At 43.7% G+C, this 24,856-nt stretch overlaps 1 pseudogene; it reads left to right on the forward strand.

The window, feature by feature from the left end:
* Positions 1–3,223: 3,223 nt before the first annotated feature.
* LOC134369770 (potassium-transporting ATPase alpha chain 2-like) lies at positions 3,224–24,152 on the forward strand (annotated as a pseudogene).
* Positions 24,153–24,856: the final 704 nt, after the last annotated feature.

Genomic DNA, 24,856 nt, shown 5'->3' on the forward strand with positions numbered 1-24,856 from the left:
AGGGAAATCAAACATTCTCTGTTCTACACTCCGAGAGTCTCTGGGGCCATGATTTATTGACTCTGAGTCCCTGGGCCTAGCAAAGTGCTTGGCATATAATTAATAATAAAGGAAGGGAGGAAGGAAAGACTAAACAGCTGTTTTCAATACAGTGAGGTAAGTATCAGCAGCATCAAGATAAATGGGAGATGTGGTTCTGTAGAAGTACAGAGAATAGTAAGCACTTAGACTGGCCTGAGGGTTTTGGAGGAGATTCCTGGAGAATCCTAAAGAATGGGTTGAAATTAGTCATGAGTGAGAAAGGCACTCCAGGCAGAGGGAACATGCGATGTCAGGGCATACTGTGATAACTATGGCCAAGCAGAATTTAGGTGTCATGAAGGATGCCCATCCCCAAACTTTCTACACACAGGCTCCTAGTAGACTCTGAATGTATGTGTTGGGTAAAAGAATGTGATTCATCTCCTTTTAAAACCATAGGAAAGTCAAAACTGGAAGGAAGCTTAGCAATAATCTAGTCCAGGGATTAGCAAACTTTTTCTGTAAAGGGACAGATAGAAAATACTTTAGCTTTTGAAGGCTACACAACATCTGTTGCAAATACTCAACTCTGCCATGTTGCATGAAAGTCACCAGAGATGATAGGAAAATGGCAGGCTGAGTTCTAATAAAACTTTACTTACAAAAGCAGGCAATGGGCCAGATTTGGCCTGAGAGCCATAGTCTGCCTATTGCTGCTTTGGTCCAACACCTTCCTTTTAAAGTCGAGAGTCAGCATCATCGGATGAGTGGATAAGGAAAATGTGGTACATCTACACAATGGAATACTACTCTTCTATAAAAACAATGAAATACTACCATTTGCAGCAACATGGATGGACTTAAGAGAAAATTATTTTAAGTAAAATAAGACAGGCACAGAAAGAGAAATACCACATGTTCTCACTTTTCTGTGGAAGCTAATAAAAATAAATAAATAAATTATATATATATATATATATATATAAAAACAAATAAATGGGGGGTGCGGCGGGAAGAAGACACAGCAATCACAACAATTCCTTAAACTTGTTAAGACAGGTGAACAGATAGGATGTTGATGGTGGAGGAAGAACTGGGGGGAAGGAGGAATTGGCAAAGCAACACGGAGATCAACTACATTGTATATTGATAAATTAAAAATTTTTAAAAACTTCCAAAAATAAAAAAGTTGAGGACCAGAGAGACGATGTGGCTCACCCAAGATGTCAAAGCTAGTTGGTGACCGGACCTAAACTAAATATTAATGTTCCGGTATATATGTTCGGGTAAAGAGTAAGTAGCATAGACATCTGGGGACAAGAGAGAACTGCAGGCCTCAGACACCAGAGGTATTTTCACAGAGGGAGCAGGACTCAGATGAAGCCCACAGCCTCAACACAGTCCAAAAACTGAGAAGACAGGATGATGCAAACAAGAGCACACACCTGGCGGCTGACTGTCTCCTCGCCAGTGTTCGGATTCCAGCTGTGTACTTCACTGAACCTCAGGTATGAGGTTGGGGAGGGGAACAAAACTACATTCCAGGACAGCGTGTGAGGTCGAAGGTCAGGTTTGGCATTGTGTCTCCTGAATGCGGAGTTGGGACGTTTAGAAGCCTTGGTCTCTGGGTAAACAACACAGAAGCAGCCAGTTTGACAGAGGAAAGAGCACAGTCCACCCTACCACCCAAGAGGAGAACCAGAATCCCTGGCCAGAATCTCCCCCTAGATTTCAACTCAGAGAGAATACACAGTCTTTTGGTGCCCCAGATGTTAGAAGCCACTATAAGATCATTCTGGCTCAACTTCCCATTTTACAAATTGAAAAACTGAGTTCCAGAGAAAAGAAACAACTTGCCCAAGGTCACAAAGCCAGTGGGTGGCCAGGACAGCTCTGCATCTTAAACCCAATCTCCCAATTCTCTGCAGACCCTTCTCTGACATCCTGCTGGGGCTGCCCACTCCCACCCTCGTCCCAGTGCGGGTATTCTAGTCATTCTTTTACATAGAGGTGTACAGGTTTCTAGGCTTTAGAGGTAACAATCTTTAAGACATTTCACGAGCATTGATTCTATCTCCCATTAGATCGTAAGTACCTTGAGGTAAAGGATGGTTTATCTGCTTTCCCTGTTCTGCAAAGATAAATTCTCTGCACTCAGTGAGAGGGGGTAGGTCCTGCACTCCCCAGACCGGCTCAGATGCCCCCCCCTCCAGGAAGCATTCCAGGTTCACTCCATCCCCAACACAGGAGACCATGCCCTCCTTGATTCCACTTCAATTCTCTGAACTCTTACTAACGCCTTGATTAAAATTGTGTTCAAGACTGTCTGTCTTTCCCACTAAATTGAGAACTCCTCAAAGGCAGAAATTGTGTCTCATACATCCCTGTTTCCAGCCCCGAGTCTGGCACATAGATAGGTGTTTTTAACTGAAGAGAGCCAGGACAGCATAGCAGAGAGGCTAGGAGGTTATGCTGACTGGAAACAGGCAATCCTGAGTTCAGATTCTGACTCATGTTTAATTGCAGTGTGACCATGAGTTGCAATTTAATCTCTCTGAGGCTTATCTTCCTCATCTGAGTTGTTGTCGGAATTAAATGAGACAATGCTGTTGAAGCACGTGGCAGAGCACTTGGCGTTCAGTATACACTCAATAAATGAGGTGGAAGGGCAAGATGGGGCTGCCAGTATCATGGGTTTGTTCATGGATGAGCTGGCTTGCTCACACTTAATAGCTGTCTCCCAGGTACCTTTATTGACGTACAAGGAGAGTCAAAGCAGAAGATAGATGCAGTTAAATCCATCCATGTGACCATCCATGAAAAACTAGAAAATCAACCCCCCATCTACTCCTGGAAGAAATAACCCAGAGTACACCCTGGCCCCACAGCTGGGCCAGCAGCCTTTCTCTGTAAACCCAGGCCAGCACAAAGCCGCAGGCCCTCCAGACCTCCTGCTGATTGATGGAGCCCCAGACACTCCATAGTCTCCAGCTGAGGCCCTCCTATCTCGGGCTGGGCAGGGACAATGGTGAGGTGCACTGGGGAGCTGCCAAAGAAAAATAGATTGTTTTCAAGAGATCAACACATCAACACCTGTTAGTCAAAGCTAGCTGAATTCCAGCAGCCAGGGAATGCCAGAAAAGAAAAAAGGCTTGAAAGATGGATGCTGGATGACAATAACAGAGACTGAGGTCTGGAGCAGATGGCCGAGTATGATCACAAGTCTGAGTCGGGGGTGAAGGTAGCAGTTCACCTGGGGGGTCCGGTAACAAAGTCAAAGGGAAAGTTTGTGGCAGCTCAAAGCTGGGCCAAATTAATCCCAATGATGATTAAAATGACAAACAGCAGAAGGAATAAGAAAGTAAAGGATCAGATCAAATCAAATTCAAACCCCAGAGCAAAACAAAAAACACAAAAAGTTAAGAGAATAAAATCTAAGCAAATTAAATTTACATGCAAGAGTTTACCTGGATAAAGCAGATTTCTGAAATGCAGAGTCAAACTGTTACAGATATAACTAAGTGTAGCCCTTCAGGGTCTAGTTCTGGGGAAATAAAGCAGTTGGAAAAGTTGGTCTCTCCCATCCCCCCCCCCAAAAAAAACCTGATTTGCAGCATTTGTTCATTTCCATGGTGTGTACCTTCCCACTAGCCAATTTTAAGTTACCAACATGACAATCGTTGAGCTCAGAGTTGGGAAAAAATTTAACAATCTGCTCTTGTGAAACCAGTACAAACCGCCCCAGTACACCACGGAATTAAGCTGAGTCTTGGGAGCATAAAAAGAAGCAAGAGCACAGTACACACACAGCCCCCAAGGGGTCACCAAGAGTCAAGAGAAGTGAGGAGATCAAAGGCCTTTCAAGCCCTCCCCCAAAATAAAGATCAAATCCAAACTCTGCTACCACTGGCAACATAACCCAGGAAAACTTAATCTCACCTAGTTTCCATTTCCTCAAATGCAAAATGAGGCAAATACACTCATGGGGGTGGGGAGGAGGTTGTCAGGACTAGGAGAGAGAATGAAGGTAAAGCTCTCAGCACGGTGCTGGGCACTTAGAAGGCCCTGAGCAAGGATCTCACGCTCTTCCAGCAATGGTTCTAGCCTCCTTCTTGGGCCCAATTAGAGCTTTGTAAATGTGCTGGTCTTTTGGGACCATATGTTCTGTGGAACACGTTCTGATTTCAAATATTCTGTCCCCTGTGCTCCTGGGTACCAGTCATTTCATGTGGTCTTGATTTAAGAGTTCAGAAAATATGTTCAACATAATATAATACTATCGCACTGTAGAATAGACATGTATATATGGATCTGTCTCCTTCTATAGGCCATGGTCCCTTGAAGGCAAGGACATGTGCTATTCTTCTCTTTGTCCCCAGTTCTTAGCCCAGTACCCAATGTACAGTGGATTCTCAGTAGATATTAATTGAGGAATGAGTGAATGAGTGAATGAAGGAATCGTTTTGTCCCTGTCACATGATGCTAGTGGAAAGAGAAGTCATTCTGGGATCAGACAAACCTGAGTTTGAACCCTGGTTCTGTCTGATATCGGCCAAGTTACTAAGTAAAGTGAAATACCTATAAAATGAATTCATAATTACCGACTCATAGGATTGTTGTGAAAATAATGACAGTAATGTATGATACGCACTCTGTAGACTTTTTAAATTGCAATATGATTTACAAAAAAATTGCCCAAATCTTAAGTATGCAGCTCAATAATTTTGTATATACTCATGTAATCACCACCCAAATCAAAATATTGAGTATTTCCATCAGCCCCAGAAAGTTCCTAGGATAGTTTTAAAACATGGCTGCAAAGTCTTTGATACTCCTTCCATTGAGAGGTGGAGTCTATGTCCCCTCTTTCTGAATCTGAGCAGAACTGTCCCTGCCTTCACCAACAGAATCCAGCAGCAGTAACACTGTGTGACTTACAAGCTAGACCAGTAAGGGTCATGTGTTTCCTGCCTTATTCTCTGAAACACTCACTCTTGGTGCCCTGAGCACCAAGTAAGAAATCTGACTACTTGAGGTCACCATGTTGAAAAGGCCAATGTGGGCACTCCAGTAAGAGTCCCAGCTGAGTCTAGACTTCCAACCAGCCCTGCCAAGATGTCACATGTGAGGAAAGCCTTCTTGGACCCTCAAGACCAACCTATCCATCAATGACACATGGAAAAAGAAGAATTATTCAAGCAAGCCCTGCCTAAATTCCTGACTCACAAAACTGAGGGATAGAATGAGCTGGTTGGTGTTTTAGCCACTAAGTTTTAGGGTAGTTTGTCATATAGCAGTAGATAACTGGAATAGTTCATACATGATCCTGCCCAGTTAATAGTTTCCTTGCTCTGTCTCTGAGATAATCACATTTCTGATGTTTATCACGATAGATTAAATCTGCCTTCTCTCAAACTCTGTATAAACAGAATCATCTAATATGATCTTTATGACTAGTGTCTTTCATTCAGCATACTGTTACTGAGAATCATCTATCTTGTCTAATCAGTGATTTGTTTATTGTTGAATAGTATTTCATGTTATTAATATACTATAACTTATTCATCTGATCTCCTGTTGATAGACTTTTGGGTTGTTTCTATTTGGGGACTTTTACTAATAAGCCTGCTTTCTTGGGCAAATCTTTCTTAGACATATATTTTTATTTCTTTGGGGTATATGTCTAGAAGTAAAATTGTTGGGCCATAGGGTAAGCATATGTTGATATTTATTAGAAAATGCCAACAGTTTTCCCAACTGGCTACAGCATTTTACGCTCCCACCAGAAGCGTATGAGAGTTCCAGATGCTCCCCACCCTCACCAACACTTTGTACTGTCAGTCATTTCAATGTCAGCCACTCTAATGTGTGTACAATAATATCCCTATTAGTTTAATTTGCATTTCCCTGTAACTAATAATATTAAGCACCTTATTGGCCATTTGGATATCTCTGTGAATTTCCTGTGCAATCTTGTGTTTCTTATTTTAACTGGATTGTTCGTCTTGTTATAATTAAGTTGTAAGAGTTCTTTGTATATTCTTGACACCAGTCTTTTGGCGAATATTTTCCCTCATACTATGAATGGCCTTTTCACTTTCTTAATTGTATCTCACAGTGAACAAAATTTGTTTTTAATTTTAATGAAATCCGAGTTAACAAATTTTCTTTTTGTAGTTAGTAACTTTGTGGCCTATCTAAGAAATATTTGCCTACACTGAGGTTTAGGGGATTCACCTATGTTTTCTACTAGAAATTTTATTGTTTTAGCTTCCACATTCAAGCCTATAACCTATTTCAAACTAATTTGTATGTATGGGGTAAGGCAGGGACCAAGAGTTTCTCTTTTTACCCCACATACAGATATTCAGTTGCTACAGTACCACCCACTGAAAAGACCTTCCTTTGCCCATTTAACTGCATTGGTGCCTTTGTTGACAATCAAGTTGCCATATATATATATATATATATATATGGGTCAACAACCTACACCTTTCCAAAACTGGTCTAGTTGTCCAGCTACCCGAAATTTTATTATTAGAGATCACTGTCTTTGTAATTGGCATGATTTTGGTCTTTAAAATCCCAAATATCTGCTCACCATATAACAAGTTGAACCCTGTTCTCAATTTATGCCTTTGCATCTTGGAGTTCATTGAGTCCCAGATAACAGAAATGCCCCACACTAAAAGTTAGAAGACCTGGGTTACACACATAATTCTAATTCAACTAACATTCACTGAGGGCCTTCTCTTTGCCAGGCATGATACTTGGGGAATGTTGGGGGGAAGGAAGGGGGCAATGAATAAGACACACGCCCTGTCCTTAATGATTTCACAGCTGGGTTGCAGGTCCAATGACCTGACACCACCTCAACTAACACCGCCCCCCACCCCCAACCAAAGTACCTGAGAACCCAGAGTGGAGAATTTGGAGAATGTTTTCCTCTCTGGTAGTTACAGAAATATTAAGACATTCTAGTTGGTTCTTTACCAGGCGACCTTGATCAATATGAGCCTTAAATTTCTCTGTTGTTGAAGAGGGATTAAGAATGGCCTCCTCCCTGAGACCATTTATATGAAGTGCTTAACTCTGAACTTAGTATCTAATGAGTGTTTAGTGTGTTACCTGTCATTATTACAACGATAATTCCTCTCAGAGCTTTAATGACGATAAAATCGTAGGATCACAGAATCTCAGGGTTGGAAAGAACCTTCCAACTGGAGCTCAGTGGCTAACTATCAAACTTCCCTGGAGAGTTTATTAAAAATTACCAATTCCCAGGCCCCAAGGATTCTGTTCTTTTGTTCTGAGGTGAGGCCTGTGTTCCTATATTGGGAACAAAAATATCCAGGTATTCTATGATCAGCCAAATTTAGAGACCACTAACTTCTGGCACAAACTGAAGAGAGATGGGATGGAAAGAATCCTAAAATTATCTCTTAGAAATGCTGTTGTTATACAAGTGGAATTGGTTAATCAGATAAAATTATTATGTTTGTCATATACTGTCCAAGAAAAACAGTGAATACAGGGCAAACCCAGAGAAGAAGGGGCACGAGGTAGGAGGAGACTGGAGAGGGTGGTTGGATGCCAGAGACACATTTCAATAGTTTTACAATCTTACCTGAGGTCAGGCCTTGTTTAAGCCCCAACACCAATTTATATCAAGTTGGTGACAGATTAAACCAATAGATATGTTAGCAAATTCAAACTCTAATATGAAAAAATTTTTTTAAAAAAGAACCAAAAACGAATTGAATGCAAGATATAGCAAGCTGATACAGCAAACTCTTAGAAAAATGATTGTAAGGAACAGTAGCAAATTTCAAAATCTGACTGAGTTATGGTGACCCAGCAGGACTGCGGAGGGTCAGGGTACCTCCAAAGTTGTGAAAACCCTACAGAGGATAGGCCAAAGAAAACTGATTTCAAGATTACTGATGAAACCAAGCAGGGAGGGGTTGGACATGGTTTTGTCTGTAGTGAAATTTTCCATGGGTCACACAGATTTCTTTTTTCTTTTTTGAGTTTCAGTGTGGGTGAGCAGATGTCTGAAGCTTTGGAAGAGAGTGAGTTTAAGGATCTTGCTGAGAAAGGTGGGATGAAAGTTCTCTGGGTCAGAATTAAGACCAGGAGCCAGAATGACCCCACCCCAATATGTCCAGAGAGGACCCTCCAGAAGAGCACAGCCTCATAGTGCAGGAGAAGCAGCCCTGGGCTGGGATGCAGGATGTCTTGCTTCAGTCACCAGCAACCAAAGTGGCCTTGGGTAAGCCACTTTCAGTCCTTAGGCCTTGGTTTACACATTGCCACTGGTCACTAATCATTAGGTCCTGTAGTCATGATCCCTAAGGTCCCTTGAATACAGAATGGCATTTTCAGGTTCACTAAGCCTTGCGGAGAGAAGAGGGAGCCCACTGGGGCCACTAAAAGAAATGCTTTCCCTACAAAGCTTCACCCGCTTTTCTTTAGATCCACTTGTGCCTCTCAGAACTGAGGCTGGGACAGGATTCCCAAGTGGGCTCAATGGCATGGAGCTGGGGAGGAGGGGGAAAGTGGAGGGGGTTGAAGTCTCCTGCCCAGCAGCAACCCCTCTCTACACCTGAGTAGCAGAGGCTTTGGAAGCACTGGGTCCCTGCTAGCCCCTCCCCTGCCCCACTCTCACCCCCACTTTGCAGTGTCACCTCCTCATCTGGGCCGGGGAAATGGAGACTTCCTCACCAAGGGCCCTTGCTGTAGATTGAATGTCTCCCCCAACTCATCGAAGCTTAAATTGTGTCCCCCATAGTTCCAGGTATTGGAAATTTGGCCCCCACTGTAAATGTTGAGGGTGGGAAATCCTATTTGATTTTATAGGGCTTTAAAAGGAGAGCACATAAGAGTCTCTTTCTCTCTGCTCTGCCTTTCTTTCTTCCTGCAATGTGAGACTCCCGCGTCACTGTCACCACCACCAAGGCCTTCACCAAATGTGTTCCCTGGACTTTGGACTTCCCAGCCTCCAAAACCACAAGCAATAAACTTTGCTTTCTTTATAAATTACCCAGTTCCAAGTATTTTGTTCTAAGCAACAGAAATGGCCTGATACGGGCCCTTCTGCTCTGGAAAGAAAAGAAGTTGAGAAAAACCAAGGAAAGTATTTGCCTGGCATGACCAGGAAGCCGGTAGTATAAAATGTATTTCATCTTACAATCTAAAAATGCTCAGGCAGATTCTGAAATGGCAGACCCACCGTTAAGGAAAACTGGAATATTTGGGGGAAAAACCCCAATCCCATTCCTTTAGGATTTACAATTAGAAGGATAGTTATCTTTGAGGGATCAAACATGGCACTAATATAATACTCTTTCTCTTTCTCTCATAACACACACACACACACACACACACTTGACACTATGCCCTATCATGACAACAAAATCTGAGGAGACCCCCCCAATAGAGGCAAGGGAAAAAATTGATAATGTTCTCTTCCTTTGAGTGTTTTCCCTGGCTCACTTTAATGGCTTCATGATGGGAGAACATGTATTTTAAAGAGTCTTACTACTGATTAGGCTGCCCAGGTGACTTCACAACCCCTGTCACCCTTAGGAAAAGTGGCAAAACTGACTTGCTCAATTGAATTCTCCAGAGATGGTGAGGCCTCCTGAATTTCCCTTCCCATAGAAAGCATGCCACCATCTTGGGAGGCTGGGATTGAGGCTCAAATGAAACACAGTCATAGTGACCATGACCATGATCATGATGAAGCGGATGATCAACTTAATTAAGCATTTCAGAACAAACACTCTCTAGACACCCTTTCATCCTCAAGAACATTCCTGCTCTTCCTCTGGATCAAGCCCACTGCTGTATGCTGTTAGGACACAGGGCAGAGCAGCTCCATACTTTGAGCTTCCTGACCCTTATTGGCCAGTCATCAATTTGACTCACCTAAGGAGATCTGCAGTCTTATCTAACCCTACTTCGGTGGGCTGGCATGATGTAGGCATGCGAATGTTTATGAGATAGATTTTAAAGTTCAAGGCAAAGGCCAATTTATTGGACATAATGCAACAAGATTTCAGAAGACATCATGATCTAGTAGAATTAAACTGCATAAAATAGACATGAAGGTACCCAAAATCAAGAATAGATTTCTACCAGAGTAGATAAATGCATCTAGTGCATTTATCCCTTTCTTATGCATAGAGTCAGGATATTTCTTCTTGTTTCTAACTTAAATCTTCTGGCTACCATATAAGCCTACTTCTTCCTTTTGAGGAAAGCAGGAAGATTTCCTAGTAAGCAGGAAACAATCCAACAAAATCCTCTACATAAAAACAATTCATTGACTGGAAAGACATTCAGAATTCCTCAGACTATATTGCCCATAACCTGCAAAATGTCTATAGGCCTAATCTCCTAGAACTACTACTAACTTTTTCCCTATTTTGAGAGATAAGGCCCCCAAATCCCATTTAATAGTCACAGCTGTGTCCAATGTGTTTCTAAGGTCTCAAAACCTCAAATCCACTGTTCTTGGTAATGAGCCCAAAGGCTCCTCTCTCTCTACCATGAGAGGGATCTAAAAAATAAGTTCCACAAAATATATGTCCTTATTTGAGAAGAACAGGACTCACTGTACACCAAGCATGAGCATTGTGTTTGAAACCTTTGCCATTTTTTCAGACAATATTCAACCAAATAATTTCATCCCATAGCCAGTCCTCTTCATACAATAATATCAAATGACTATAAGGGAATCTAAATTGCTGGGGCTTGGTGCAAGATTCCATGCCTGTATGGAACATGTTTTCAATGATGATAGGGGTGTGTGTGTGTGTGTGTGTGTGTGTGTGTGTGTGTGTGTGTGTGTGTGTGTGTGTGTGTGTGTGTGTGTATGTGTGTGTGTGTGAGAGAGAGAGAGAGAATGTGTGTGTGTGTGATTGTGGGGGTGAATGAGGGAATTTTGTCATCCTTGAAATTCTGGAAATGCCAAGATCTGTTTTGTCCTCATCTTAAGTAAATAAATCATAAGTTGTAAATACGTCAGTTCCTTGGAAAAGGAGGTGTACAAGGTATATTCCATCCCCAGATCAAATTAAACAATTTACTCCAAAGCAATCTACTTTCACTCACACCAAGGTTCATCTGAGCTTCTCCACATTAAGCAAGAACTTTTCTTCAAATGAAGAGCTACCTTTTCCAAATGCCCAGCCCCTATTTTTAATCAAGTCTATTTCTCCTGATGATTTTGTACATTCTTGTTATTGAGGGATTGTTAAACTGACATTTCCTTTTATTTCTCCTGTTTCCTTTGATTTTTTTCCCTCACTCTACCTCTTTTCTAAACCATGAGGGAAAAAATTATTCTCAAAAATCAGAGGACTCAGAGAAAGACTGGGCAGTCCAGGAAAAGTTCTCTTCATTAGGAAGGTATGTCAACCCCAAGGAGAGTTACAGGGAATTTTCACCAAAGACCCACAAATGGCTTATTCTGAGTGGGCAGGTTTGCTTCACCTGCCTTCACTCACCTGAGCCACCCCGGGAGTGCAGGAAACCTGTCCCAGTCTCTTTGGGAACGAGTCCTTCTGACATCAGGGTGCCTTGTCAAAATGCTTTGGAGAGCTGAACAGGGACACACTAACTATGTTTGATTGGCTCCATCATTTGACTTGTTTGGTGGTTTTAAAATCTGCTTCCAAACACCTACATACTTATTTCTAAAGTTATAGATCTCAGCACTGGAGATTCAATGACATTGAACAGATTGCGTATATATAATTTGATTGCCTTGAACCAGACATCCCTGCTGGACTGTGAACAACCTGAAAACTAAGATCATGGCTTTTATTTCTATCTCCAGAGCATAGCCTGGTGATTGGCACCTAGGAAAAGCTTGATAAAGATAGTTTAGTGAATGAATGAAACAGTGAATGAAGGCTCAGCATAGGCCCAGCCTCAGCTAGGCAGACCTTGGGTGGAAGGAAGGAAAGACCTCGGAAAAGCAGCTTGGTTTAAGGGAGGAAGGGAGAGAAGAAAAACAAAGGAAGTAGCAACATAATAGACAACACTGGTTCTTCAAAAAGATCAGATTCTCCTGCATGAAATAATTGGGGAACAATGAAAATCAATGTATATAGTTCCCTGTGCTGGAAGACAAATGAATCAGATGAGAAAGTAAAATGGGGTCTCACAGGCAGAAAAAGAATGAGTAGTGTGTGTGTGTGCGCGCGCGCGTGCGTGTGTCTGTGTGTGTGTGTGTGTGTGTGTGTGTGTGTGTGTGTGTGTGTGTGTGTGTGTGTGTTGGGGGTGGGGGGATGAGGAAGGAAAATGAAGACTACGTAGCCTTCTGTTAAGGATAAGGGGGTTGCCAGCCAGATTTTGCCAGGTCAGCAATATCTATTCATCAGACTCGGTTCGGTTAATTCCTATACTCTCAACTCCTTTTTGCCAGAGTAAACAAAACTTAAAAGATTTTTAGAGTTTCTGCCCTTGTTTTCTTAGCTCTTCTGAGTGTGCTGTCAGCCCAAGGCATTGACCACTCCCCTCTCTTTCAACACCCTCCAGGGGTTGGTTCTGTTTATCGAGCAAACGACTGGTGTGCAGCAAAGACCGTCTACAGCTTTGGGGCAGCTGCTCTGTTGACTTGCTAACCTGTCTGAGAAGCTGACAAAATCGGCTTTCTCTGTAGGAATCCACAGAAGCCAGAGAGGCTCCTGGGGCTCCCTACTCCTTACCTTTTGGAATAGGCCACTCCACCCACTCCCAGGAGGAGGACATGACCGAGGGACCCCATTTTCCATTCTTTTGTTGGCTTCCTCACTGTCATTGCCCATGTTGTCAATTTCATTCCCTCGCTACATCCTGCCTTCTGTCTACAAATGGATGGCAGCACATTTATTTGACTTGTATTTTTTAAATTACATGCTGGGTATAAGAGCATTTTAGTTAAACTTCTAGAAACTCGTTATATGTCCCATAAGTATGAATGCATGCACACACACACACATATACACACATACACAACCTGCAAAATCTCATTCACACAGGATTCTGAATTTCTTCCCCCAAGAAGCCCTTACCTGCTGCACAGGGCTTATGCCTCTGTACCACAGAAACTGCTTTGAAAGAAACAGCTTTGAAAATAAAGCAAACCAAGAAGATGGTAGTGGGGAAAGGGGTCACCTTGAGTAGACTAAAAGAAAAAGCTTGTTTCAATTAAATACCTACATATTTTGTCATTGTCTAGAATGATTGTGACATTCTAATAACACAAATATATTTTTCTTTGAGTTCTACTCCATGTGTATATAAATCTTACATATTTGTTCAACATTTACTGCCATTATTTATAGTGGTCTGAGAGCACTGCAGATGTTAAGTTGATGCTATCTGTTTTACATCAAAAACTTCTAGAAGGTAAAGACTCTGACTCTGAACAATGACCCCAGCCACAGAAGTTTTCAACTCCAACTGCACATCAAATTCACCAGGAAAGCTTTTTTTAAATATTGGTTTCAGCCCCTATCCATGAATTTCTGAATCAAGACCTCAGGGGGTTGCTTCTTAGAATTTTTGCTTTTAACCACATCCCCCATGTTCGTCAGCAGCCAGCTCAGCCACGGTGCAGATGTTTGAGTTAGGACTCACAATCTAGCTAATGCAGCTGGGCTTGTCAGCAGGGTCTTCTGGACGGAACAACATCTACTAGCCTCCATGTCTCTCTGAAGACAATACTCCCCACGGTACCTATGAGAAAGCATTTCTTGTCAAGACCCCAAAAGACATTCAAGATCAGCCCACTCTGCTCCTTTCAATAGTGTTAACATTTTCTTTCACCCTACCCTTTCCCAAACTGTCTTTCCACCTGTGGATTTCCTGTGGCTACTAGGAAAAGAAATGGAACTTCGAAAGATCACTCAGGATTTCTCCAGTGACCCACCCAAGCATCTTCCGAAATTACACCTCCTGATGTTTGCTCCAATTCAACATTTATCCAGGCTCTAGCTTTTCACCTTTTCTCCATCCCCAAAAGAGACATTGGCTAAGCTAGTGCCATAAGCAAAGAGGGCTATCTTGAACCTAACATAAAGCCTCCTCCCTTATTTCACTCTATGTCATAAAACCCAAGAAAATCATGGAAGCCAAAATCACTCTTCTTCACACCCCATGTCAGCCGACTTGTGAACACTGAAAGAGTAGACAAGATGGGCAATGTGAGTCCTTCTAATTATCACCTCTTTATCCTCTACTCTGACAACTTTAGTGCCTCTTTCTCCACCTTGATTTTTCCTGCAGTTTTCCCTTTTTATGCTGAGCACACCATCAGCAAATCCTGAACAGTTATTCCTTAGCATAGCAGAAAGAGTAGTTAGTGATGCTAAACTGACCTCACACTGGGCTTTCAGACCCTCTTCTCGTTGAAACTTCTCTAGAGTCTGTCGCACCAAGGCCCAAACTCTTAAGTCTCTAAGTTCTTCATAGCTATGGTCTCATCAGCATCTACCAGAAGGTCACTGACTGCCCTTCCCCATGACCTGCAGCTGTATTTGTTTGCAGACCCAAATAGTGCTAGCTTCTTCTGAACAACTGCTTCCCTGCCCCACCTGCCGGCCCCACCTCCCTCCCACCAGCCCTCAGCCCTCAGCCCCAGGTCAGCCAGTGGTGAGTCACGGGTCAGCCAGTGGTGAGTCACAGGGCAAGTACAGAACAAATTTGCAGTTCTCTCTCCTGACCCAGGTCTCTCTAAGTGCTAATTTTTTCCAGCTTTCTCCCTACTGTTCAGATATTTGTACTTGGGATTCCTGTCTCACAGATGTATTTGTTTATGCAATTCCAGGCTGGACTTTGTAAAGTTCCTGTCTCTTCCCACCACAAAAGGATCTCTAAATCTGGAAAATTCTGTCCTGGATTCTTTGTTGGTGTCCACTATCACCTCCTATTCCGGAATCCACACATGGTTTAGAGAGGAGGTTGGGCAGAGGAGAGCTCTGGTTGTCAGTGGTCCAGCCTGCAAATATCCAGCCAGCCCACCCCACAACATGCACCAATATTGGTGACCAACAGGGGTGAACTGCTACCACTCCTTCCTCTGACCTCCCAGCTAGTTCTCCAGCAGGAAACTGGGGTGCCTCCCAAAATAATCTACATATATCTCCAGTTGAAATTTTGCAAGGAGTCCTATTACATTTTTTTCTAAAATTCCAAATTCATAACATCTACGGAACTCCTTTAATCAAATTATTGAGTAATTCTGTGGATGGAAAAACACAGTGGAAAAGAAGACCAAACCATCCTCCACCCACCCGTCAAGGGTTTGGTGTTGTCTTTTTTGCTTGTCTGCAGCACAGGTCTGTTGGCCGGGCCTGCCCCTGCCTGCCCAGGCTTTTGCGCTTTCCCCTTTGTGATTCCAGTTTTGTATTCCATGAGAACTAGAACATATAGAAAAAGGGAGCATGTGAGGATTAGTGCTCCATACATTTACCACACTCTTGAAAATTAACCCCACCTCCAGGTTTTCATGCTTATAGCAGGGTCTTGTTGCCAGATGGATTTATCCATTCGGTGGTCTCTGAAACGTGGCCCTCAAGGCATGGCCTGTGGGTCTTGGGTCAAGAAAACACAGCTGCAACCACACTGACTCCCCAGCCCTCACTTGTGAAACCTGTGGGCTCCAAGTTCTTTCATACTAAGATAAATTCAAAATCTCCTGAGCTAAGAAAATGAAATCATGTCACACAGCAGCTCTAGAGGAAAGAAAACACAATGAATTCAGTCACTACCATGTCACAGATTCCAAAAGTTGAGGAATATCTGCTCTCTGGAATGTTAGTGGCCAAAGGGAAAAATGAACTGTTCTCTTCCATCTGGGTAGTTGGCATCATGTGGCTAAACTGGTATCTGATTCTACCTCCCTGACAAATACTGAAATTATGTAGACCAAATCCTATTACAGCGTCCCACAAGGCATTGACCATACAGATCGTGTTGAATTTTGCTGCAAGTGATTTGTGAAAGAAGAGGCCACCTGCTTAGAATTCTAGTTGTCACCAGTGAGTTTCTGGAGAGAAGTGAGGATCCTTTGAGAAGCCAGACCCAGCTGCGGTTCACCCCACTGTGCAGGCTCTGAAGCCCATGGAGAAGGAGCACATGCCAGCCGGTTGTTTCAGCCTGAGAGAGAGAGAGAGAGAGAGAGAGAGTGAGAGAGAGAGAGAGAGAGAGAGAAACACCAAGATAGAGAGATTAAACCCATGGCACTTAGATCCTGGACTCAATCATACACCACCGAACCCTGGAGCAGAATTGAACATGCTGTGCCCAGATCCAGAATGTGTTCCAAGTGTCTCAGTCTAAATTCCATGGCCTGTGTTAAGGTCCCATATGCCTAACTAGAAATCCCAAACTCATCACAAGCCAGAACTCTGGATTGTGGACCTGTGTGAGGCCTGGTGACTGGGGTGGACCTCTTACCTTGAGACATCTCCACCCTTCTAGTTTGAATCCCAAATCTTTCCTGTCTCTTCCACCTGGCGGGCTTCCATCTCATCCTCAGGCCTCTTGTTGACTACACAAACCCAGGCTGTCCAGGTTCCCAGGCCCAAAGCTGCCTCGGTCAGTGACCTGGAACTGCCCAAGCTGCATCATACCTTTCTTGTATTCCAGCCAAACTGTTTTCAGAAGGCCACTGACAAAGAATACACAACTGCTCAGCTCCAACAAGTATTATGGCCTCTTGACTGTGACACACACACACACACTCAAGTTGTCCACTGTGAGATGTAGTGGGGAAAAACACAAACCTGGGGTCTAGAAAACTGAGTTCCACTCTTGGCTCTGACACTCACTGGGTGACCTTGGGAAAATCTCTTCACCTCTCTGGGCCCAGGTATTTTCTTTCAGCATCAATATAGGTGCCCGTGAAATGCAAGAGGTCACAGCCTTGCAACCTGACTTTCCCACTTAACCTAAAAGCATGACTATGATTTGTGTAACACCAGTCAGTCCCTGTGATACTTAATTTTATGTGTCAACTTGGAGGGTATTTTTGGACAAGATTATCATTTAAACCTGTAGACTTTGAAGAAAGCAGATTGCTCTGTATAATGTGGGTGGTCTTCATCCAATCAATCAAAGACCTACATAGAACAAAAAACTGGCCCCCTGAACAAGAGAGAATTCTCCAGCAGAAGGCCTTCAGACTTCAACTGCACTATTGGCTCTCCTGGGTCTCCAGCCAACTGGCTCACACTGAAGATTTAGGACTCACCAGCCTCCAAAATCACATAAGCCAATTCCTCATAGTAAATCTCTTTCTATATATCTATGTACATCCTATGTATAGGTTCTGCGTCTCTGGCAAACCCTGACTAATACAGTCCCCAAGGACCGAGCACCTGCCATGTACTCAGCCCCGTAATGGTCATCGGGACAAATGGTTCTACTGCTGAGGAGCACACAAAGCCTGGTTGGACAGATAAGACTAACTTGGATGAAACAATGCAGAGCAATGTACACACGGGCAATGAATAAGAGTTCAAAGGAAGCTACAGAGGGAATTTCAAGGAAGAGGTTCCCTTGTTCTGGGTCTGTAGGGCAGTTGGAATTTCTCTAGGATTAGAGAACAGGAGGGAGGGCCTGAAGGTAACGGTGTGCTGGTGCCTCTCCTCCCCCAGCATACCTGTCTCTGTGATCGGCATCACCATCCACACAGGCACTCAAGGCAAATGGGCCTTGTCCCTATCTTCACCCAGCCGTTGCTAAGCACTCCCTGACCTCCACTCCTTTCTCATGCATTTTGAGACCCTGCCCCTGCTCCCCATCCCCACAGCCACCTCCCCAGTCCAGGGCCATTGTCACTCTCCTGGACCACCATAGTAAGCCCATACATGGTCACCCTGCCTTTAGCCTTGTCCCTCCAAGTCCTTGCTCCCACAAAGCAGAGTGATCCTTCAAAAGTGAGCATCTAATCGTGCCTCTCTGTATTCAAAACTCTTCAGCAGCACTGAATTTCCTACAGCATGAAATCCACAGTGAGTCTGGCTTCAAGATGCTGCTCTCTGGCTCCTACTGTCTCTCCTTCCCCACCCTTTGCCACTTGCCCTCTTATAGCTTCTGGAACAGTGCTCAAGTCCTCAGAAATGCCCCTCATCTATCCCACATCCAGGCCTTTGCATATGCTACCCCCTCTGCCTGGAACTATTTTATTTTTTCTTCAGTTGTTTTCTGCTTTCTTCAGGTCTCAGTTCTTAGATTTTCCAGGAGAAAGCCTGCTCTGACTTCTATAGATCTGTTGAGGGTTCTTCTAGCAGCACCCTGTTCTTCCTCTCTCAAAGCACTTATCACAAGTGTTGGTGACAACTTTTTTATCTTCCCAAGAAGACTTTAAGCTTTAAGAGACTATGTCTAATTTGCATTTCCAGAAACAAATACCTTACTGAAGTGCCCATGGTAGGCACTCAAATATTCTAAGTTTGTTAGGTGTGCGCCCTAAGCATACTTCAGTGAGCCAGGCAGGCCTCCCACCCAGAGCCCATGTTCTAAAGACAATAAGCAAGTAAACAGTAAACACAATTAGGGTTGTGAAGAGGGTCATAAGGGAAAGGACCAGGGGCCATCACAGAGCATAAGGGGGGGGGATGGCGATGGGACACCGACTTCAGACATAGAATGGTCAGGGAAGGCCTCTCTGAGAAGCTGACGTTGCGCATGAATCTGAAGGATGAAAATAATTAGTCATTCGAGGACCAGAGAAGTAAAGGATGCAGGCAAGAAAAAGCCTGCTATATTCTAGGAATGCCAGAAGGGTAGCATGGCTGGGCACAGAGGGAGATAACATACTCTTCATACTCTCAAGCACACAGTGCCACAGGCTTATCCCACAGCCACATTATCGCCTATGGGTTGAGTCACTCTAGTGAGGTCCTTTGTCCCCGCAGCGGGAGGGTGCTTGGTATTAGAGGAGCCCCCACACAGCATGCCTTTTCCACAGAACGTTTCAAAGCCCTGAGGTCCTGCCTTCCAAGCTCAAATTCCAACACAGTGAGATGAATCTGTTCATATTAAAAATGTTCCATGTGCTAAAATTAATTAACAACCAGCAGAGGAGTAGGAATGAGAGTAGGAATTGGTGGTAGTTTTTTTGCCTGGATGAGAAAAGGTTAGGATGGGGAGAAGACAGGGCTTCCAGTGTCCTTCCAACTATCAAATCAGAATGTGTCTCTTTGAGAAGATGGGCTTTGAAGGTATCCCTGGGATACCTCCTTTCTACTCTCCAAAGATTAAGAGTAGAGGCCTCCCTTGAGGTCATGGCATACCCAGCCACACCCACTTTATTACAAGGCCAAGTTTGCACCTATGCACACTAGCCCTGCCATCTGCTCCTGGTTTGGCTCCACCCTTTCCCTGCCTCATAACAGTGCTCAAGATACATTGACTGTGAGTAACTGTGGATAACAGCAGGAATGCTGAAGCCAAGGACTGTTTACATGTCCTTCTGAACAACCTGTTCTCCTGTTCCTCCATCAGAATCAGAGCTCCCTCCCGTCATTCCCCTCTTCCTCCAGCCCTCGGAGACAGTCCACATTCCTCACTTAGGCAATGCATTCTTGCTGCCCTGACACATACCACCAAAGTGGGCCAGGCAGCCTCTAGAGAAAGCCAAGCTACCCACCCAACACTTGGCTTTAACCAAGGGCATTAAGCCAGGCCATGGCGTCATAGCAGCTAAGGTCCCTTGATAAGCCACATCAGCTAAACTCTTAAAATTGATCATGGCATTGCTAATGGAGCTCATGAGAGTTACATCAGACTATCCTTCCAAAGCCCAGATTAAATGACCTTTAATTATGACAGGGCTGGCAGTTAAGACTCCTCTCACTGTGGAGTCCCCTTCTAGATCCAAAACTGGAGTGGGTTTGAGGAAGGGAGGGCTATTGTTTATAGGATGAGCCATTAACATAATGGGAATTTCTGGGTATGGAGAGGTCTCTAAGGTAGCTTTGGAGTTCAGTTTCATCAGTACTAAGTCAGCATTTTTTCTAGATGATTTTTGAACCAATATCCCATGTCAGTGCCTTCTATGAATAGGATTCATTCATTCATCCATTCATTCATTCATTCAAAATGTGTATTTAGCACCTCTCTGTGTCAGGTGCTGTGTATGCAGAATAATGAGATAAACATGACATGTTCTCTGCTCTCAAAGAGCTCTGCAAAGGGTGATGCATAGGTTTATTTCTTTTAAGAAGACAGGGCTGAAAGATCACTATATTAACCTTACCTACCAAAAATGCCATCATTAGCTCTAATGAAAACCCTGTCTATAGGGTCTGTGATGAGGATGCTGGTGGGATTATTGCTTTTGTATTGTAATTACTTATTATAATATTAATATTAAAAACTAAATTTGAGTGCTTACTATGTACCAGAAATAGTTCTCAGTGCTTTATATTCATTATCTTATTTAATCCTAACAACCTGAGAGGTAAATATTGTCATTCTCCTATTTTCATATTGACTTTACAGATGCAGAAACTGAGGCTTAGATTGAGTTGTGAACCTTATGCCCTGCAAGGATTTCCAGAGGCCCCAGTTGAGAACTGCTAACCTGGTTCAAGCCCCTTGCCTTACGAAGTCCATTTGCTTAAGCTTTATCTCTTCTAGTCAGTGGCTACTACATTTCCCTGCCAAGTGATGGCCACAAATCCACAGACCCTAAATTGTAAGGTAATTTAGTCATTCAACAAATATCTATTTTGGGGCCGAGCCCGTGGCGCACTCGGTAGAGTGCTGCTCTGGGAGCGTGGCGACGCTCCCGCCGCGGGTTCGGATCCTATATAGGAATGACCGGTGCACTCACTGGCTGAGTGCCGGTCACGAAAAAACGACAAAAAAAAAAAATATATATCTATTTTGAATTCCCATGTGATGAGAATACAATGATGAAAAAACACAAGATCTTCCCTCAGGAGACTTTCAACCTGGTAGAGCAGATAAGATATGAACAGAAATAAGACAGAAAATAGGGAGGAGGAGCTGAACCCAATGGGCTGCAGGGTGCCAGCACAGTGTCCAGGCTGACATTTGCCCTTTGGTCTTCCTCCTGCAGCTAAGCCACTGGGCTCCAGACCCTTAGTATGGATCACACCTTGAAATTATGCCCTCCTGTGACCCAGGACCCTGTGCCCAACCTCAGTCCACCAGCAATCATCATGGCAAGACAACACCAAAAATTTATTCTGTGCAGCTCAGTGGGCCTAAAGATGCAGAGAAAAAATCCACAGGGTGTAGCAAGGAAAAATACAGGAGCCAGTAGAACAACTGCTTTGAACTCAAAAAGAAGCACCAGGAAGAGGAACATAAGAAAGAACTCAACCTGGATGTCCACAAATTCAACAATAAGGAATTGAAAGAGAAATATGGTGCAAACATTATACAGATCTCTCCAGCACAAGAGCTACAGAGCGCCTGGCTTGGGACAGCCCCAACACCCTCAGGCCTCTCAAAAGAATGTCAAAGATTGTCAAGTTCCTCAACAGAAGGTGCAGGGATTCTTCATCCTTCTGTGGCTGTCCTGTGCTGAGTTGCATTTGGGATTCAGTACTCCAGTCATAAGTCTGCACCCCCAGGTAATGTGCATGTGGGTTCTGTGCTTGCTCTGGTTGTGGGGATCTTTGCTTTATTACCAAAAGCATCAACATCATGGTCAGCTTCAGTAAAATTATTACTCAGCAGCTCTTGTCATCTGAGATGCAGAGAAGAATGCAATCCCTTCAGAACAGCTGGGGGTCAGGACATGGTGAAGATTAAGGGAGGAGACAGAATTCCTACAGACATCAGGTTGCTGGCTTCTGGGGAGGTAGGGTAGGTAATTCATCTCTCACTGGGAGGTCCAAGCCCCAGTCCTGCTCTGTGCATTTACTCATGACAATCCCCTGGAAGCAAAGAATATTGGCTTCTCTTCCACAACCTGTTTAGAAGGCAGAGCAACTGGCACTGTCACCAACACAGGCAATGGCACCGTCACTGGACAGATGGCCACACTGCCTTCACGAGTTGGAAATGAGATGGCATCGTCACTGCCGAGAGCAAGCTCTTTGTTTGTACATGGCAGGAGCGGCCACCTTCACTGGCACCCTTTCCTTCACTGTCACAGTGTCTATGGAGTATCATGGCCTGGACCCCTCCTTCTTCTTCATTGGTACCAGGTGCAGCTAAGGGCCTCCTGCTTATTGTCATTGTCACTTTGTTACTGACAGAAAAAACAGATTGCCAAGTAAAACTGCCTGGTGAAGAACCTGGAAGCTGTGGGGACCCTCTGCTCCACCTCATCATTTGCTCCGGTAAAACTGGCACCCTGACTCACATCAGGACCTGGGTATGGTTCCACAGGTGGATCTATGTGGCTTCCACACATAAAGAAGAGTCAGACCAAGTCTTTGCCCAGAGCTCTGGAATCTGGGTCTTCTGATTCACAAAAATAACACTGTGTGACCAGGTTGCATTCAAACAGGACAGGAAAGTCCTCATTGAGAAAGTTGTGGTTGAAGATGCCTCAGAAACTGCCCTTGGAAATTCTCAAAGGTCATTTTGGGTGATTGCATGGAAATTAGAAAATAAAACTGCAAAGTATCCAGGCTGGAATCCCTTTTGACCCTACCAACAAATTTTAGCTCCCCATACATGAGATGATGATTCCAATGGCAAATGTTTCCTCATCGTGGTGATCTTAGAAAAAATGTGGCACCATCTTCATCAACAGCGTGGAGCAGCCTCTAGACAAGAGCACAGTCAAGGCCTTCCAGACAGCAGATGACCTCGGCGGCCTGGGGAAACTCACTCATTTGACACAAATACTGTTACCCTTCTCACCTCCAACTTCTGCTTTTGTGGGATCTTGTCAATGATCAGTCCCCCTCAATCCACAAGCCTGATGCAGATAGCAAATGTCAGAGTACTGGAATCGAGGTTATTATGGTTATGAGTGACCATTTCTTCACAGCCAAAGCTATTACCATGAGTGTAGGTGACACTTCAACCAACAGTGAGATGGTAGAAAACATTGCAAAATGCCTTGATGTGCTGTGAAGCAAGTTAACAAACAGGCTGGTAAAGCTGCTGTGATGACCAGCATGGAGCTGAAGGACATAGTCAGGAGTAGCTGGATGAGCTCTAACCACCCACTCAGAAATTGTCTCCTTGACAGAAACTGATCATTGTGGTGGGCAGTCAGAGACAGGATGCAGTTGTTGCTGTGACAGAGGATAGAGACAATGCTCTAGAGAAGGCAGATGTTGGGATTGCCATGGAGATAGCAGGTTCTGATGTCTAAAAATGCAAGCCACCGTCTTACTAAATGATAATGTGACAACTTTGCATCTACAGTCATCAAGTGGAAAAAGGCTACCTGATCTTTGACAACCTAAAAGATTATTGCTTACTCTCTGACCAAGAACATCACTGAGTTTTGTCCTTTTTTGGTCTACATGATTGTTGGGCTCACCCTGCCTAATAACAGCATTGTCATCTGGTTCATCACCTTGGGCACAGATATAATTCCCTCATTGCCTTAGCTTATGAGAAAGCTGAAAGTGACATTATGAGCCAGAAGCCTTGCCAAGAAGGACAGACTGGTGAATAAGCAACTTGTCATGTACCCCTGCCTGCACATTGGCTTCATGCAAGCTTTGGGAGCTTTTGGTTTTTTATGTCACCATTTATGCACAGGAAGGGTTCAGACACAGCACTCTCATTAACCTCTGGGTCACATGAGAAAAAGATAGCATGAATGACTGGGAAGACAGCTATGAAAAAGACAAGTGAGGTACCAGAGGAAATACCTAGAATGGACAGGCTATACAGCCACCTTTATTGGCATTATGGTCCTGCAAAAAGCATATCTGATCATCAGAAAAACCCTACAAATTTCATGTTCCAGCAAGGACTTTTCAGAAATAAAGCCATTGGGGTAGAAATTGCCTCATATGTTATCATAGCATTAATACTCTCCCAAGGCCTTGGGAGTGGCACAGCCCTGAATTTCACTATGCTTCTGGCTCAGGATTGGTTTGTGGACAGGCCACATGCCATTCTTATTTGAGTGTAAAATGATGTACAAACTTTCCATCAGACTTTACCCTGGAAGCTATTAGGATAATGTATCACTTAAGACCATCTTTTTTCCCAAGTTAATCAACTTCACATTCATGATGATCTTTATCTTCTGGCCTCTAACTGCAAGATCTCTTGTGCAACAATGACATCATCAAAATTCATATTAGAGAAAGACAAAAACTGCAAGAAAGGCATTCAATTGATATTTTGTATTTTGCAGCTTAGATCTGACTGTTTATGTATGACTTTTATCTCTATCTCCATCTCCTGTCTTAAAATATGAGAATTTCGAGGTGATGATGCTTGTATGTACATAAGTTTCCATGATAATAGTCTTGTGTAATCTTCTGGGGTTTCCTGCTCCTTAAATTCTAGATAGGATTCCTCAAACCTCCATTCTACCTCCTACTGAAGGTCCAGTTTTTTCCCTAAGATTTCTACAACTTCCTGAAATAATTGGTTACTTTGCTCAAAAATTGAGCTCAAGGTTTTCAGGAAATGGAAGTGGGGTGGGGTTACATCATAAGCACAGGGACAACTGCCATTGTGACTCTCAGACACTGCTGAGGCATGATTTCCCTGCCCACATCACCCCTCATGTTAACCTCTCACCGTCTGTCCAGTTCTTGTTTGTATCACCTCTTTTTCTCCCTACCATATTGTCCTTTCCCCCTACCTCTAGAACCCCAGTTTGACTTTCCCCCACTGCTGCTCTAGGATTGAACTCAAAGACCACTTTGCA

Source organism: Cynocephalus volans, chromosome 1 (genome assembly GCF_027409185.1).
Source record: "Cynocephalus volans isolate mCynVol1 chromosome 1, mCynVol1.pri, whole genome shotgun sequence".
Lineage (NCBI taxonomy): Eukaryota > Metazoa > Chordata > Mammalia > Dermoptera > Cynocephalidae > Cynocephalus > Cynocephalus volans.